Source organism: Aedes aegypti, chromosome 1, assembly GCF_002204515.2.
Source record: "Aedes aegypti strain LVP_AGWG chromosome 1, AaegL5.0 Primary Assembly, whole genome shotgun sequence".
NCBI lineage: Eukaryota > Metazoa > Arthropoda > Insecta > Diptera > Culicidae > Aedes > Aedes aegypti.
This window is the reverse complement of record NC_035107.1, coordinates 121,812,816-121,830,155: the sequence shown is the minus strand read 5'-3', so window position 1 is coordinate 121,830,155 and position 17,340 is coordinate 121,812,816. Positions and strand designations below refer to the sequence as shown.

The 17,340-nt window shown below is 35.3% G+C and overlaps 1 long non-coding RNA gene across 1 annotated transcript; it reads left to right on the top strand.

Moving 5' to 3' along the window:
* The first annotated feature begins 4,135 nt into the window (after positions 1-4,135).
* LOC110676909 lies at positions 4,136-15,157 on the top strand. Its single transcript, XR_002500821.1, has 2 exons — positions 4,136-4,249; positions 14,989-15,157. It is a non-coding gene; the product is annotated as an uncharacterized LOC110676909 (long non-coding RNA).
* Positions 15,158-17,340: the final 2,183 nt, after the last annotated feature.

Below are 17,340 nucleotides of genomic sequence, written 5' to 3'. Positions count from 1 at the left end.
AACTTCCAAGACAAATGATTTAAAATCGTGGAAAATAATATATTTTAAGTTACATTCGCAGCTATAAAGCACAGCCATGCTTATAGGTTCTGGTTTTTTTTTTTCGAAATGTAAATTTCTTCATTACAACATGAATTACCATTGTGCCTGAAATACGATATACAGGCCTGACTCGTTTATCCGGAGTATCGATATATTCTTGCACTCCGGATAATCCAATCACAAAAATAACCGTTTCATAGATTCCAATTACACTCCTTGGCTATTATGACGTTGAATTAGAAAGAAATACAAAACTATTATAAAGGATTATCCATTTATTGGACAATAAATTGCATGAACGAAAGAAATCTCAAGTCTGTCAACAATACTTGCTGGATTTTAGCCAACTCTCATTATAATACCTTCAGAAATTTAGCACAACATCCAGCACATCACACATTTTTCAAAGAAACCTGGCATTTTTTTAGACCTTTTGCCATAAATTTGTATACAAGATTATCACCTCAATTATCGAAACGCTAAAGTCTCCCTGTATTGACTTCGAGATCAAAAAGTTTTTTTTAATAACAAAAATCATTACTGTCTTCATGTTTCAGTAAACTTGTGTAAAATAGTGACGTTAGTGATCATTTTTGTAATAAACGTGACTAGTAACTTTTTTGTTGCGAATAGTGACAAGTTGACCAGGTCGAGAATAACCAAATCACTAAAAAGTGGCTCGCTACTAGCCCTGAAATCGGTGTCTTCAGCTGGATCATCTTTCGTTAAAAGAAAAAGTTCTCCATTCAGAGACCTGCATGCTTTAATTCAAACCCGCTTTTTAATCGTACCCATGAAGACATAAAGCTGCGGTCATATTACCCAATAGTGGCAGCTCAGTCGTGATCATTTATGTTAGTCAAAATGTAGCTGTAACACCCACGAAGTTGTAATATGCTGCCCATAAACGCATAATTGTCACCGGCATTTGTTACTGCAGAATTTCCATTAACTTGCACTAGATCCGTTCCGTGTATGGCAATGACAATAGTATTTTCTCAACATATATATTATATTTCGGTTAATTCCATCCAGTTTTATAATCTGCCACACGTTTTAGGGAATGGTCGGGATGAATCCCTAAAAAATAGCGAGTGCCGGTCATTAGAATCACTAGAAACTTCATCCACCACAGCCGTGACCATGGATTCGTTGGCTTCTTTGGATTGGAAGAATAAAAGAACCAAAGGCAACCAGCAGATTCGTTATCGATCTCAACCGTAGCCGCCTTGTCCTCATGCTGTAATTATAAAATAGGAATCATATTGTTGGAGCTAACGTAAGAAAATAAGTATAAATAAATACCTTCCCGCTGATCCGCTTCTCATAAAACCATTCAAAAGGTGTTTACGGGTTTACATTCCCTCGAGCAACAATCTGTTTTCACTTGCTGTTACGGAACTGAGAGAGACAATACTGATAACAAACAATTCCAGCTGGAATCGAAGGACTGTCGTTCAAATTACTTCTCCTTTTCCTGATTATGGTCTCGAATCGCCAAAGTAGAAACAGTAAAGTATACGGAAACAGAGTAAACAACAAACACGACCGGTTGACCGAGCGAAAAATTATCAATCTGTCAAATTTAAGTCTACTCGGCAGCAGACTTATTTTTGACAGATCGAAATCCGAGGGGAAATGATTTTCGAAATGTCAAGTTTAAGTTTGATTTCGATTTAATTCACCAAATGGGACAGACCCTTACTGTGCGCCCTGTTTTCAAGTTGCCCATGAGAGAGAGAGAGAGAGAGAGAGAGAGAGAGAGAGAGAGAGAGAGAGAGAGAGAGAGAGAGAGAGAGAGAGAGAGAGAGAGAGAGAGAGAGAGAGAGAGAGAGAGAGAGAGAGAGAGAGAGAGAGAGAGAGAGAGAGAGAGAGAGAGAGAGAGAGAGAGAGAGAGAGAGAGAGAGAGAGAGAGAGAGAGAGAGAGAGAGAGAGAGAGAGAGAGAGAGAGAGAGAGAGAGAGAGAGAGAGAGAGAGAGAGAGAGAGAGAGAGAGAGAGAGAGAGAGAGAGAGAGAGAGAGAGAGAGAGAGAGAGAGAGAGAGAGAGAGAGAGAGAGAGCGAGAAAGAGAACAAAAGAATGTATGGCACGTACAGAGGCTCATTGTAAATGATTGAAAAAGATTTCAATCTGTTCACTCAATGACATTTCAATTTACATAAATGACAGTTCGTCCTGAAGTAAAATTTGTCGAGGGGTGATTCAAAAGTGATTTTCATACACGTAGCGAACTGGACTATGGAAATTCATACATGTTGCCTTATGAAAGGTGGAACGATTATTGCAATGCGAGCGCTTTATGTACCGTTCCAGCATCACTCCCCATCAAGGCGTCGATAGGCGCGAGGTATACACACGGGCCTATTGATCGCAAGGTTCTTGATTCGATTCCAGGTTGCCGCGGAAACATTTTTTGTTTTCAAATTTTGGTTTTATAAGGCAAATTTATGAATTTCAACCCGATTCCTTGTGGCGAATTTTCTTAAGGGGTTCTTAGGTATTTCAATAGTACATTTGCCTGAGTGTACTAACGAAAAATTCTGGAACTTTGGATGCTAGTTCAATTTTCAACGTAGATTCAGAATAAGGAAGAAAATGTATAGGGCTCATTCATTTATTTCATAACGCTGAAATTGACCATTTTTGACACCCACCCACCACTTCGTAACGATTTTTGTATGAACATTCTACAAATTTTATATGAGCCGTAACATCGTGATGACACCCACCCACCCCATTCAGCGTTTGAAATTTGTGAATATGCCCATACCCTATAAACAAGCCAATTACACCCGATTCTGGTTTTGCACTGATTTTTTACACGGCCATGCAAAAAAAGTTTCCATATAATTTTTTTCGCCAAAACCTTCCCAAGTAACCATGAAGCTATATATGAATACTTTAATTTTGCCTTAGAGAGCACTATACAATTTTATTTTAAAGTGACAAAACCCTATATACCTTAATAAAGCATATTTAAAGTCGAAAAGGGCCCCACTACAATCAAATTAAAGTAATACGAGCTGCACAGCAAAAAATTATGTAATATGACTCGATGTAAAAATGCCGACGTAACGAAAAATCAATGTAATCACAAATTTCAGATGCATAATAGCATCAACTGCGGTGTGATATCACATTGCCCTTGAATTACATTGAAACGACATCACTACTTTGCAGTACGTTGGTCCTGTGTAATATTTACATATGAAGCACAAACAATATTACACATAAACAGCTGCAACCACATCAATCCGACCTGGTTTAGTGATATTACACAAAACCGATGCTATTTCACATTCAACCTCAATGCGATAATAAATCTCGCAACACTGTCCGCATGTTGTTGTTCGATGGTCGACAAACGACAAAGCCATTGTGTTTTTCAAAGTTGTTCGCGTTTGAATATTTATTTTGTTAGTTTTATCACGAAAATTTAAAAATAAAATTCGAAAATTTAGTGATTTTAGACCACGACTACGTGTATTAATTGTGGTAAGTATCGGTTTCGGCGAAAAACAACATGATCCGACGGAATCAGACTTTCGATCGTCCGGTGGTTAAAATGAAAAATATCCCAGCGGTCGTTGGTGCGAAATCCACCAAAAATAACTTTTATATGAATATTTTCTCCCACTCAACAGGACCACGAAGAAGCGGTCATCCGGTGCTTGGGTCAACGTTAGCTTCAGCGGCAACAACTCGATTGAAGAGGGCCGTGGCAGTAATCCGGATAGGTCAACCATCAATGTGCCCTCAAAAGACGTCATTCCGATGCCTCCACTTTTTCCGGCCATTCCGGAACTTCCTGAACACCTGGCCAGGGGAACAAACCAAATATATGTAGGTGGCACGAATTTCGAATTGATTGCGTCCGAGAATCGGTTCGGCCAGTTTTGAACCGTCGGTGCAGTGATCGGTTCCGATCCGCGCTACAAGATGGTTTACCCCAGTATGGTATCCTGCTCTATGGGGAAGCTGGTCTTGCCGCCGGCGATTTTTTCTGGCGAAAGGCATGCCAATTTCAAGGAGCTGGAGAAACGGCGGGATTTGTAATTGCCACGGGATACGTTTGCCTTTGTGCAAAGGGAAATATTGACCACCAAGGCAGTTGAATAGAACGATGTTTACCATTATGGAACCATGAAGGAACTTCGTCAGCATATTTGGCTCGAACGGGTCTAATTCCAGCTACCACAGTGAAGAGGGTAATTATTCATATTATTTTCTTCTTCCAACGTCTACTTTTATTTAGCGTTACGGTCCATTTGGATCATACCCTATGTCTCAGCCGAACACTAGCCTATGAGCTCTACTTTCTTTGCTAATTATATATATGTTATTGCATTCTTATATCGCGTAACGTAGTCAGCACAAAAATACCTTGAATTTGAAGAAATTTTAAAGCTTTCAGTTGTTTTTTACAGATGCTGAGTGTTCTCTAAAATGTTTAGTGATTTTTGTATTAAATTACCATCAGTGCACCAGTATCCGCTCACTAGTGTAAAAATATTTTTTCGTGTGAAAAACCAACATTTTTCGCACGGATACATTCTAGAAATATTACCAACTTTCCAATGAAATCACCTGAAGTTATTTTCATTCGATAAAATAATTCTTTATATTGAAAACACAAGACCTCGTGAGCGGTTATCGGATCACTAGGTATTTTTGTGTGTTCCATTAACCGCTCATGCAAAAAATTAAACAAAATGTTCAAGAAATGTCGATTTTAGTATACAGCTTTCCTTATTGCAGTAGTAGCTATGGTTTGACCATAAAAAATATCAGGATGAATAACTAAACTCCAAAAAATGCATTTTTCAGTAAGTTCGTTGCGATTCGTTTTACCGTGAGCGGAAAAAGGAACACTTAGGTGCAGTAACAAATGCAATTAAATATTTGTACATGATAGTTTTTTTTTTATTTTGGTGGGGATTGCTCATCAAACCTTCCGGTCCGCCTCATAGTTACGTACTATTTGGTGCTGGGTGTAGTTCTTGTTTTTCCAGCTGTATTGAAAAGCATGAGCCATAGTCTTTGGCATACAATCGGATCTATCTTTAGCAGAAAAGAACCGAAATGTCTATCGACGACCGGTGATTGCTAGCAGATATAGTGGAGAGCTTGTCTTGAAACGTTCATCGCTTCAAGCTAGTTGAAAAACTGAATACACTGATTGCCTGTCGATCAGAGCCGAACTAGGCATAGATCGTCTACATACATCTGAATCTACATGTCTCCGATGTATTACATCGTTCCAGGTGGGAGTTATCTGATATGTGAATATGGTACCATAACAGAATTTTCCATCTGAACGAAGTGATAAATCATAATATTCCGCAAACTGTATCACACATCTACAGAATGTATTGCGTGAAGTTAAGACACAGCAGAGTATTGGGTACATAGGACCAAGTCCCTGCCGGGTGGCGCGAAACTGATGAGCGATAGACAATAGAATCAACAACACTGCCATAAGGGATAGTAAGCATGTGACTATTGTCGAAACTATGATTAGGAGGCAAATCAACATCCCAAGATCAAATTTTTGTTACAACCCAATGTAGGTATTATTAAATTAGGCTGTAGAAAATGATAAATATCTGATCACTTAGGAATGTGTTGCAAGGTAATAAATTCTCGTAGTCTGTTTTCTTCGAATACACATGTATAAATTGTTAAAATTGCCGAATCATACGCGGAATTTATTAAACGGATCATGAAATTAGGACTGAAATCATAATGATGATAGATTATCAACTTTCCTTTCGTCTTGCTATTTGTTACCGTTAGAATCACCAAACTGATTGGTTTCCCACTACTTACACCAATACAACAGCACGAAAACTGAAGTATTATAATCGCGCGTTGGAACTTTCAATATCCATTTATTACATCAATAGTGAATTCTTGTATGTAGCCAGTATAAATAACAGAATCATCAACTTCTTGAACATTCTTTAACTGAAAACAGGATGCTTGTTTTATCAAACATGCTCAATCTGCACCTAAAATCTCGGATCCAAATAGTTTTCTAAATAAAAATTGTGTCTAAATAAAACGTGTAGGCCAACAAAACATAATTGAGTAGGAGTTTACAAGTTACTTAGCACATAAAAAGCAGTTTAAATTAATCTATTACTAGATCAACACTAATGCTCACATTTTTATATTCTCATTTCATCATGGTCCTCATTGCTCGAGCGGAGACGAACACCCTGGAGATGGAAAAAATCGACAGCGCTACGATAAGGAAACGTAACAGATGAGAAACTATCGATACATTTATCAATTATAAAACCCCGTTTTAATGTTAACACTTTGTTTCTGTTTTTTCTGTTTTTTTCGTTTCAGCAATCAAATAACCGAACCAACTCTACTATCTTTTCATTTCTTCTTCGTTATACTTATAGTCCTTCTGGCACTGAACCGAGTGGTGCGCCTTCCGCTTTCTTACTGGTGCTGTTTTTCCTGTACATTTGGCATAGTGTCGGAGGTGGTGTACTGTATTTGCTATACAACGCGCTACTTTCGATATTGTGCTTGGCGTGTGGGGAAGCAGTACTAGTGGTGAAGCGGAGGGCGCCATTCGGTTTAGTGCCAGAGGGACTATATCTATTTAATGTATCTGAAGCTTGTGGGACCGCTTTAATTCCGGCGCCTGCTTGTGGAAGATCCCGGTGTGCTAAACGGTATAGGACATGTTAACGGGGGAGGCTTGGTAGGTCCTCACCCAGCCCGTGTCTAGATGGGCGGATAATTGTCTGCCAGGGTGTGGATTGAGCAATTACAATTACAATGATAGTTTTTTTTTATTTTGCCGCTGAAATAGTAATGATCGACACAGTAGTTATTTTATAATAAACATTTGAACACATAACTTTCCTTAAATGAGTGGGATCTGGTGCACTGCTGATTTTTTTCAGCGTGTCAAATTTTCAGCGTGAATGGCTTTCTGGCTCTCCAGATTTCTGCTATTGAAGCTGTGGCTTCGATGCCTCTTCACTTTAAGTTTCTACGAAGATTATGTTGAAAAAATCCTCCAGTTATAATCCGTACTGATCTATTACCAATACTTCCAGGAATTTCTCAATAAATTCAAACTTAGATTCCTCACGATGTATGTCAAAAAATCCATGAATTTCTCTAGCATTTCATCCATGGTATATTCCCGTAGTTCTTCCAGACCTTTGTAAAGCAATTTGTCAAGTAAAATCTCCATGTCATTTAAAATTTCAGGCCAGGTAATTAAAATGTAATTATTGTAGTTTGTTTTGCAATTATTTCAGGAATCGCGTCCGATGTTTTTTTTAAGTCAAAATCGTTCTGGATTTATCCAGAGATCTGATTGACTTCTTCTTTCAATTATCAATTTATCTTAGAAGTTCTCCAACCCTGCCCTTGGGTGATGGGATTGACGGTGATTAATCAAGTTCAATCAATCAATTAAAAACATCATTAACAATAATTTCCAATGTTTGAGAAACATTCCAAAATGTGCTGATTTACGCCATTTTACAATATTAAGGTTGTAGCGGAATTAGAGAAGTATTACTGATATATGTATAATAATTAGAAAACTAATGGCGCTGTTGTTACTGAAATGTTTCATTCTTTACTGTCTTTTATAAAATAATATAATATTTTTGAACAGAATGCTGTAATTTATAACTTATTTAATTCTCTAAACATTTTTGCACTACCTTGCATCCACACCAACACTGGCGACATTAGCGTTCTTTGGGTAGTATTTCTGTTATGTAGTAGTAACCTCTACCGTTTTTATTCTAACGATCATAACATAATTATCGTGAGCGTAGTAGTGGAAATAACATAGAAGTAGCTTTTGTATTTGTAGTTAAGGTACCATGATATTAGTTGAATCCTGTCCTTTGGTTCAGAATGGGGTACGGGCGCGTTCTGCCAACTCGGCAGAACAGAGGCAAATTTCTTGTGTGAACAAGTTACAACATGGACGTTGTAAAGTGCCAGAATGAAGTGTTGGGCTTGTGCGGAGCACTTGAAGATGGAATGGAAGGTCATTACTTCGCGTTCCTGCTATGCTTCTCTTTATCTATAAAATTATATACAATAACCGACCCTTAGCCTAATCTTTTTGAGCTAACTAACAAGTCGTCGCGTTAATTTTATCATAATGATCTTTTATCTACATTCGTCGAACCATTCTGAATGGCCGTTGTGAGAATATCATCAAGAACTTCTCACATGCAATAAAGCTGGATTGTCCTACATTGAAACATTAAGATTTTTGCTCTATCGGATAAATTTTATGTGGTTCATAATCAGTTTCAGGGATTGTTATCGTGGGAATCCAAAGAGCGAATTTTGTATGACTTCAGTGTAGGCCAATACTGCAATAAAGCATGTTACAATCACTAACATTCCTTCTCTCCCTATCCTTGTTTTCATTTTTAACCCGCCACTACCACGAGCAACAATGCAATGTAAACAGCGTAATGGCCGAGGAAACGCGGATACGGGAACGATCGTCGGAACCAACGGACCAACGAAGGATTGCAGCAACCTCCAGCTAAATGAGAGAAGTATCCAATATAACAGTCTAATTTGGTTCAGACTTAAAATCTATTTACACCCTGACAGAACTGCCTATCTCAAAAATAGGTAGAAGGGCGGGACGATGGTGCGAGCCTACCCACTCTGTCATCGGTGGGCGTCGGGCGTGCTAACTGGTATAGCATGGCCTATGGGGCTCTGCCTGCACAAATCATGTTTTCTTTCTCTTTCACTTTTTTGTGAATTGCTAACAAAATCCAAAAAGTAAATCCAATACAAGAATGCAGTGCAGAACCTCATAACGCCTTTTTCGGTAAACGTATTTCCCAGTGTGGGGTTTATAGGGATGTTTGTGTAAACAACGCAGATTGGCCATGGCTAGGGGGTGCGTTGATATTAGCAGATTAACAGATTAGCAGATCTTAGAAGTTCTCCAAGACTTTCCAATATTACATTTTTTTTTCTCAGAGATCCTTGTAGAAGTTAATCAAAGGTTACTCTAGGATTTTCTATAGAAATACTTCCCGGATCAAAAAAAAATTACAATAATTTTTGTAAAACTTTCTTAACATTTTTCTGGAGACATCCTTGGAAGAATTACTGAAAAATTCAAGACATTCTTGGAAAATTTCGCAAAGAACTTGTTCTTTGTTGAAAATTTGAAGAAATCTTGATCGAAATACTTAAAAATCCCTAAGGCATCTCTGGAAAAATTACTGATACTTGAAAATGTTATAAACCGACAATTTTAGATAAAATTCTGGGAAATCTATTGAAATTTGACTATAAAAATCTTAAGAGATTGTCGACAGAAGTTCTGAGGTAATTTCTGTGATTCTATGATCTTTAGGAAAATTTCATGTTGAATTCTAGATGGTTTCTAAAACCATTTTTTTTTTGTATGAATTCCTTATTCCTAAAAATCCTAGAAAAATCACCACTCCAGAAGAATTTTTCGGAGTTATATGTGAAGGAAGCTTTGGGCAAATAACTAACATACAGTATTGTACAAAACATTTGCAACTTTTTCAATTTTCCATACAAAATGGTCAACTTGGTAAGCTAGATCGCAGTTATTTATTGACCGAAATTTTCACAGAATGACACAGACACAACTTGAACTGTAACATATATTTTTAAATATTTTTTCCAATCACAAGTTTAAATGTAATAACGATTTAACTAAAGTGAAGTTTTTGACGAAAAATTCAAAACTATTTGTCTTTATATCTGATAGACCTATACAATAACTGTCTTTAGCAAACTTGTTCATCTCGTCAAAATCTACAAAATTGCTGAAGATACCATCAAACTATTCCTCCAATGTGTTTAGTTAGGTCAATTATAAAAAATAATCAGAAAATTCACTTTAGTTAAACCGTTACTGCTTTTGTAGTTGTGATTGAAAAAAAATCACTCAAAATATATGTTAAAATTCATGTTATGTCTGATGTTCTGAGAAAATTTCATTTGAATCGGTCCATAAACTGAGATCAAGCATACCGAAGTTGGTCATTTTGTATGGAAAACAAAAAAAAAGTTGCAAATGTATTGTCCAATATTGTAATTCATAACCGTTCTATCGGTGAAAATGTAAAAAATGTACCTTCTTTGGGTTTTTATAATCTTCTAGTGCAAACATAGCGTAGGAGAGTAAACAAGTTTTTAGCAAAGTTATTGACCAAATTGTTTAAGGTGACAGAATTGTCCCAAATTCATCAATATGAACTACTAATATATACATATTTCAGATATTCCACCAGATATTGCTCTAGGGATGCGAAATTTCCTTATGTAATTCTTAAGTGCTATGGTAATTATCATTATTGATCTACTTGGGCATTTCTATGATTTCACATTAGCATGGGGTGTTTGAAATTGTCTGACATTTTTCAATAAGAAGCATTTCGATACGACGCATATTGTGGCCAAATATGAATTTAGTAACTTTTATAGAACCCCCTGCCGAAGCTAATCAAAGGTGCCAAGCATAGGCTCCCTACTAGGATTCCATCTAAAATATTTACAGTGATGTTTTGACGAATTTCTCTAAGGTTATTACAGTGATACCTCCATGAGTCGATGTTCCATGACTCGATATCGACTCATGGAACCATACTAAAAACAAAATTTCATGGTTACTATGATGGTCCCTAAAAGTAGCTTTCCAAAGGATTGCTGTTCCATGACTCGATATTTCCATGAGTCGATGATCTCTTCAATATCGACTCATGGAGGCTTCACTGTACAACACTTTTATTGATTAATTCCATAAAAAACTGAAAAGTCATCCAAATTTCCACGAACTGCGCTACGAAACTTCCTTAGAAATTAAAATAGAGATTTACCAAAAAATAACTTGAATCTACACATTTCTATACCATTACTAGAATTTTATGGGTTCCATTCCACGTATTTCTTATCTGGAAAATATTCCTGCAATTGGGTTGTTTAGTGATGAAAAATACACGGTTTTTTGTAGCTTGATCGAAAGAGCACATTTTTGTAAGTCTAACACGATTTTATTGCGCTTTACTACCTTAATTTTGATATACTAAATGATTGAAAAAGATTTCAATCCGTCGACTCAATGACATTCAAATTTAAATAGTGACAGCTCGTTCCGAAGTAAAATATGCCGAGGGGTGATTCAAACGCAAAGTTCAAACGTGTTTTAAAAATAGTTCCCGGGCACGGAAAATTATGAAACTTTGGATTCTGGCTCAGCTTTTAACGTAGAATCAGAATTTATAAAAAACAGAATACCCCTAAACAAGCCAATTGCTTTTAAAATTTATTCAGGAATCTCGCAATAAAATTTGCGGGATATAATTTAAAGTTATATGTTGGAATTTTTTTAACAGATTTTAATAAACTAACCTGTGTATTTACGAATTTCTGGAGAGATTATAGATAATTGTCATTACATGAAGAATTTGAAAAATGTAACACATTTTCAGGCGTATTATGAATTCTACGAAGTGTAATGGTTTAATTCTCATTCCACTGCACTGGGTTTCCTGGTGTTCGGCTGCGTAAATGTTAGCAGTGCTATTGATCATATAAAATTTATTGTGCAAATGGTTGAAGACTGTCTTTTAAAAATCTAGATAGAACTAACATAGGAGCAGGGCCGCATTTACGGGGGGTCCAAGGGGGCCATGGCCCCCGGGCCCCCACATTTTAGGGGCCCCCACAAACCATAATTAGAAGCCGATGAAATGAATGATGAAACTTTTTTGAACCACATCGAACGGTTTGAAAGAAGTTACTAGGTGAGTTAGTTTCAAATCAGAATACTAAAGCTAAATACTTAAATGTTCATGGATGAGCTTGAGCTGCCTTTACAAGATTATTTAAGATTTAGAAAGACTCAAAAACAATGTGAGTCATATAATTAGAGTGCCAACTTTTTGTTTGAAATCGAAAAAAAATAAGCATATTTATTGAATCTCGACAATACTTGAATTGAAAAAAATAACCGAATAGGTAATAATTATGTCATATCAAATAACGTCTATGTACAGAACACTTCAATAACTTTTCGAAGTGTAACGAAGATTTACTTAAGTATGCTTAAGAGGATTGAATACTTTAGGACACAAATTATTTAATTTATTTGAATATCGCTTAAGCGGTCATAAGCAAACCATTCGTATTTTTTTAATTTAAACAAATAGAAAGAACAGCAGACAAAAATATGGAATCAATGTTACCGATGATGAAAAGGCTAAAAAAGTTGAATGTTTAAGACATAGCAAATCTACAAAAGTATGTTCGTGACGATGGATGGTCAAAGGGTTGATAATGGGGTAACATAATTTTAGATATCTAAGCAAATATTTGAAATAGAGATGGATAAAACGGTCAAAATTTGGGAGCGAATCGTAGGTGAGTCACTCACAAAAGTAAATCGAATTTTTTGATCGATTCATTGAAAAAATCAAGCATTCCGGTTCTTGAACCTAGAATATGACAATTTTGAAATGGGAACACATTTCATATAACTAAATACTTCAATTACTTACACATGTCTGGTGTACTCGACTATGTTAAGTGTAATTAAAATAAAAACTTTCCATGGTATTTTTGAGCTGACCTTCCATAAGTGCTAGTGAATCATGATTCGTTTGAAAAGAATCGGGATTCGTTCACTCATTTTTTTTTCATTGACTCTTTTGAATGATTCGTGAGTGGGGCTCTCAAATTTGAAATATTGTTTGTAGAATTTCATTAGAACACTCTTTGTAGAGGTCGAAAATTTCCAATAAAAAAGTTTATTTCTGAGACAAGTAGTAAATTAAAGATATATAATTTAGAAAATCTTAGATATTTTTTTTTTAAATTTAGGGTGTCATAGAATATTGAACTTTTAGTAGAATGAACACTATTTTAAAATTTTATTATAATCATTGTTATTGGAAAATTTGTCTGCTTTGTTCCTAATACAACCCAATCCAATTTATTTGATTCAATGTCATCTCCTCGATGAGAATCAGTCAATTTTCATACATTTATAAATTAGTGAAAATTATCGAAAAAAAATTAACCTTTACATAGACTTTACCCATGAACGTATTTCCATAATCCATCGAATACTACAGAAACATAAACTATAATCTACAATCCTAGAATTCTAATCAAAGTAGACGGTAACCCATACTTGAAATTATTTTGTGGTACATTTATGAGGATTTCAAGGTAGTTTAAAACTGACGTTTGGTAGTTAGAACCTTGCATAGCATTAAAAAATAAAATTTCTTAATGAAATTATCCCGTAGTCTATTCCAAAAAAGTTTACTGGGGAAAAGGCCCCCACAAGGTTATGGCCCCGGGGCCCCCACATTTGTAAATCCGACCCTGCATAGGAGTTTAAAAACTAAGCAAGCAGTGTGAAGTACCAGATATGTTTTCCTCAGAATACCATCAAGAGATGTTATGACATTTAAAAATGAATTTACGACTCCGTTTCATTCATTCCCAATTTATACATTTTGTTTAGAAAAAACTATCATTTCATGATAATTAACTTTTTTTATTAGAAGTTATTGTAAAATATGTTTAACCGCTTTTTGGAACAATTCGATATTATCGATATCAGCACAGCACTAGACATGCATTATCATTCAAAACATGCGAGTAAATAATACATGGTAAAAATCTTGGTGGAAGTATTAATCTTTGTTACGGTAAAATTTTAAATGTTTTTTTTTTGAAAATAATGGTAAAAAAATGAACAGGGACTCCTAACAAAATACAAAGAGTGTACTTGAAACTATTTGAGGAATCTGTATTTTTTTATTCTCTCAATCATTGCTTCTTATCTATAGTTATTTTTTTAGATCATTTTCTAATCTTTAGAAAGAAAATGTTTATAAATTTCGAAAATTATATTCTTATATGAGAGTACTTGATATATTCGCTAAACCTAGGGGTTTATTCTAAAATGTTGTATAAACTTTTCTCGATATTTATGTACATACTACGAATTTCAAAATCTACAGCCAATAAATAGATACTAAAAATCATAAAGTAACCGTAACTAATATTTCTTTTTATTTTTTAGGTCTCAAATGAATTAGCCTGGAGATAATTTTGATACAGCTCAATAAAGAATTCATTGCAGAATTTTGGCAGCAATTCACGATGAAACGTAATGATAAAAAATAATCCAGATTGAAGTTCTGAGAGTCTACAAAAAGAAACTTTTTCAGGATTAGTGCATCCGAGTAATCGCTGCAAGTGCAACGTCGCTCAAGTGAATTAAATTGTCAACTGTCGCGTCGCTATTTGAGAAACCGGCGTAAAACAAACCAGATTATTGTTTCATGCGCAAGGTCATCATAATGTATTGAAAAATCTCAAGATGTTCGACGTAGTTTTTTTTTCAATAAAACGTTTAAGACATTTTGTAAATGACCGTGGTACCGCATACAACTGTTAAACAAACCTTTTTAAAGCTTCAATATTGATTGGTTCTAGGGCAATTCCTATAAGAATTACAGTAGAATTTATAGTGAATGCAAGTAAAAATGCGTAATAATCTTGATTGAGTTCATGAAGAAACACTTTCAGAATTTGGTATAGGCATTACTACACGAAACTAGAAGCACTGCATTGAAGCCAAACTTAGAATTTTTAAAAGCACAAATATAGAAAACCAGACAACCGTTTGTGCTGAAAATTCAACTCACTGGTCACTCGCTGGTTGTGACCAGTTAGTGCTATTTTCAGCTATAACGATTGTATTGTTCTCTAGATTTACGCTTGAAAATCCGAGGTTTGGCTTCGATGCATCTTCACCTTAAGTATAACTCTTTTTTCTATCAAAGTTCTTATATTCAAACACGTGAATGTTATGTTCTATTTTCTATTAATATTTCCTTTTCGTTCTCTTTTTTCATGCCAGGTGAACGAGTTTGGATTTCCTGATCGAGCTGTAATCACCGTTCTATTGGCTGCTTTTAGAAAATCGGATCTATATTTCATGCATCAACGACCTTTGGGCCATACTTTTATGCCGTATTTAATCATGTAAATAATTATTAAATAGTGAATAATAAAAAAAAAACAATATATCAACGTATTTTCTTCGCTTCAATTACCATGCATCTGATTACATTTGAATTCTATTCAATGGCCGAATGAATTGCTATTTATCCTTTTATTTTCTAATGAAAGTTACGAAAATACAATTTTAACGCTCAACGCTCCGTCATCGTAATCATCGTCATCATCGAAACTTCAAAAGCAGTTTTTCTGTCCAAATCTAAAAATTATTCGATGAAAATATGTTCACTGTGTTTCGGTTGGGGAATAGAGTATATTGAACACATTTTCATGTAAATTTTCTTGATTTTGAACGAAAAAACTGCTTTTGAAAATTCCGAAATTAATGACGGATCCTGTCCCCTTAATTCAATAAAAGCTGTTTTTACACCTGCAAATGAAATTTATGAGCGTAAAAGGATAAAAAAGCAATTCAATCAGCCATTGAAGTAAATTCGTGATCGCTTTATTTTTGCATAAATCGCTTAGATTACATAGTTTCCATATTACATCGCATTGATTACATCGTATTGTGTACGTTAAATATATTACATCGGAAGAATTACATCGATTGCATTTATTACACCAATAACCCGCGAGTACGTCGAGCTGTGTAATATTACACAACCGAGGGAACGACTTGGTTGCAGCGGTTTCGATGTAATATTCAACAACTTTTTTTGCTGTGTGGCATGACTGTTGCCATTGCTAATGCAATATTAGTGCATATGCTTCATAACAGCATTTGAGCATGTACAGTTAGGGTGTACATTATATATGCTTAAGTCCTTGTTTATGTAGGGCATGCGTGCAAAAATAAACAAAACAATTTTTCCATTCATCAATTCTGTTATTCGCATCAGGCTTCGTTTTTTTTTGTGCATTGAAGCGAGATTTGAACCTGGATTGCTGAAGGTGTTGGTGATCCGTGAATCTCAGTCGTCCTTATCCTCTGTACCGTAGAAGCTTCCAAAATTTCAAGATATATGAGCATAATAAAAAGGAAGCATTGTGATGCAATATCGAAGTTATCGCATCGGGTATTTTATTCTCATCTTTTACACCTTGTGCTGGGCACACAAAAGAATCCACAACAAAATATATATATAACTTTAGGAAGTTGGCGCTATCATCTAGGAAAGCTCTGCGCGAAACAGAATGGATTTCGACAGGCTAAGTGTTTGTGGAACATCAATATGTTTTGGGGGCAAATTCTGTGCGCTCCGGTGTAAGCAAAAATATCCATTAAAAAAATCTATCTTCAGCAGTTGCTGAAGAAACAGTTCTAACGTAAAACAATGCATTTGAGAAAATAAAGGAATACGTTATACATCCTTCGTTATGAAATTTGTGAATGGGCCCTAACGTAAAACAATGCATTTGAGAAAATAAAGGAATACATTATACATCCTTAGGGCTCATTCATTTATTTCATAACGCTGAAATTGGCCATTTTGGACATCCACCCACCCCCTTGTAACGCTTTTTGTATGAATATTATTAAATTTTTGTATGGGCCGTAACATCGCTATGACACCCACCCACCCCCTCGAGCGTTATGAAATTTGTGAATGGGCCCTTATAATCATAGTTTTTGGGATTGTAGAGCAACGAACTTCAAACAAACCATCCAATATTTGTTTCTTTTCGATTAATTATCAATATTCGTCAACACGACCTGAGCTTAGCTTAAGTTGTGGCTTCTATAGTGCTATAAATGCTTGCCCTTTAGTGTCCCGGATAAAAACGTATCATTCAGTGAATGGAATAAACCATTAATGTACAATATAACGTATTGGATACAATACAGCGTATTGTAATTGAATGTCGAAGCAATATTATTCTTGTTTGGATATACAATTCAAAAACAATATAATATATTGTAACAGAACATTGTATTGTTTTTAATTGGTTTTATACCTTACAATTTTGGTCAAATTCCTATTTTCGCGTAAAACAACTGTAGCTTTTTTCTATGTAGCTTTGCTGAAAGAAATAAACAAAACAAGTTCAGAAAGCAAGAAATGTTGGGTGAAAAATATTCAAAAAGTAAAAATAAGTAGTTTTTTAGAAGTCACTTGACATTAGCTGTAACGACGTATGCAACCATGATACAGTTCGTTGAATTGTTTTTGTATTGTACAACAATACAAAAATTGCGAATCAAGACATTACATGAACATTATATCGTATTGTATTTTCAAAATGTTTG